At 37.6% G+C, this 1,785-nt stretch overlaps 1 non-coding gene across 1 annotated transcript; it reads right to left on the bottom strand.

The window, feature by feature from the left end:
• Nucleotides 1-577: 577 nt before the first annotated feature.
• TRNAS-ACU (transfer RNA serine (anticodon ACU)) lies at nt 578-654 on the bottom strand. The gene is given in 2 exon segments: nt 578-613; nt 618-654. It is a non-coding gene; the product is annotated as a tRNA-Ser (tRNA).
• Between the last annotated feature and the right edge of the window lie 1,131 nt (nt 655-1,785).

Genomic DNA, 1,785 nt, shown 5'->3' with positions numbered 1-1,785 from the left:
CTGTTGTCTTTTCCTTTTTTTATTAAATTGACGCATAGTCAGTTTACAATGTTTTGTCAATTTCAACATGATGTTTCAGTCATATATATAAATACATATATTCCTTTTCATATTCTTTTTCATTAAAGGTGACTACAAGATATTGAATATAGTTCCCTGTGCTACACACTAGAAACTTATTGTTTATCTATTTTATATATAGTCTTAGTATATGCAAATCTTGAACTCCCAGTTTATCCCTTCCTGCCCCCCTTTCCCTGCTGGTAACCAAAAGTTTGTTTTCTATGTCTGTGAGTCTGCTCTGGTTTTGTAAACAAGTTCAGAGGCTGAAGTCTTAATGGCTATGCCAGGCTGCTGCTCTGACAGCCTCCCATTTGCCTTGACAAGTGACCAGGGAGACTTTTACCCGTTGGTCCAGGATAGAGTGGAAGTTACGATGAGTGTAGACATAGTTTTCTTATACTAGTTTCTCTTTCCTTAGATCAAAGGGTGTAAAGTTGCACGTGCTGGGTTTTTGGTTTTATTGGGGAGGGGGGTAATTAGGTTTGTTTATTTGTTTGTTTATCTATATTTTCAGTGGAGGTGCTGGGGATTGAACCCAGGACCTCATGCATGGTAAGTAAGCATGCGCTCTACCACTGAGCTATAGCCTCCACCTGTTTTAATATCAGAATGTCAACATTGAGGGTAGGGACCATATCTGTTTTCTTTATCAATGCATATTCAATACTGAGCACAGCACCTGGTACACAGTAAGTACTCACTTCAGATTTATGGAATAAACAATTAATTCATCAATTTTTACTTGTGAATCTTATAATGAAGAAGTGAATTCAGACTTCTTCTGGGTTATGTTCATTTTCTCACTTGATATGTAAATTACATTAATAAAAGCAATGTGTTTTACTAAAACCTTATCACACATTTCATATATATATAATATGTATTTGGAAATCTGTGAAATAGTCAATCCCAAAACCAAACTTAGAGAGATTAGCTTCTTCCAAAATTACTAATCAGTAAGTTGTGGTGTGTGTGTGTTTGTGTGTGTGTGTGTGTTCCACTTGTATCATATGTATTCGCTTTATTGAATACGTGCATTCTTCAATTTGCAGATTGTTCTAGCTTCCTCTTCCTCTTGCAGTTAAAATAAGTCAAAAGGAGGGTTCTGTAGGTCGATAATTTTCATAGGATCTATGCTATTTCTTTTCATGATGATCCAAAGTTGACTGCATTGGACTTTGGTGCTCCCAAGAATTGGGTAAAAAATAGAAATTAGGTTATATTGGGGTCTAGGGGTGGAATTTATCCAGTGACATTAATGCATTGATTGCTTCCTATATATTTCAGTGTTTTAAGTGAAGTTGAAATAGAGAAGTGTGTTTTCTGTGTGGTCAGCAAGGCAGGCAAGGCCTCATGTCCTCTGTCCATCAACACTGATAAGCTTGTGACACCAGGAGGCGAGAAGGATCTCCAGCTGTTCCACCTACGCTGGTTCTGAGCGCCATCACCCCTCTCAGGAAGCTAGGGAAGCACAAACAGAGAAAGAGGAATGCCGTGAACACCACTCATCCTCCACTCAAATGGGGTTTCAGACATTATTGGAGTATCCATATATTTTGAACTTCAAGCGACCTGAGTTTTCTGGGTTTCTTCCTTGTAGCACAAGAGTCTGTGTTTTGAATATCTCAGCGGGCACAGCTTCTCCATAAAAGCCTTCATTGGAAAGAGCCAAAAGTGAAAAAAAAAAAAAAAAGAAAACAAAAAAGAAAAAAAAAGTCAAAG

The sequence above is a fragment of the Camelus bactrianus genome, chromosome 29 (assembly GCF_048773025.1).
Source record: "Camelus bactrianus isolate YW-2024 breed Bactrian camel chromosome 29, ASM4877302v1, whole genome shotgun sequence".
NCBI lineage: Eukaryota > Metazoa > Chordata > Mammalia > Artiodactyla > Camelidae > Camelus > Camelus bactrianus.
The sequence above is the reverse complement of the archived record's forward strand: the minus strand, read 5'-3'. Positions and strand labels throughout refer to the sequence as shown.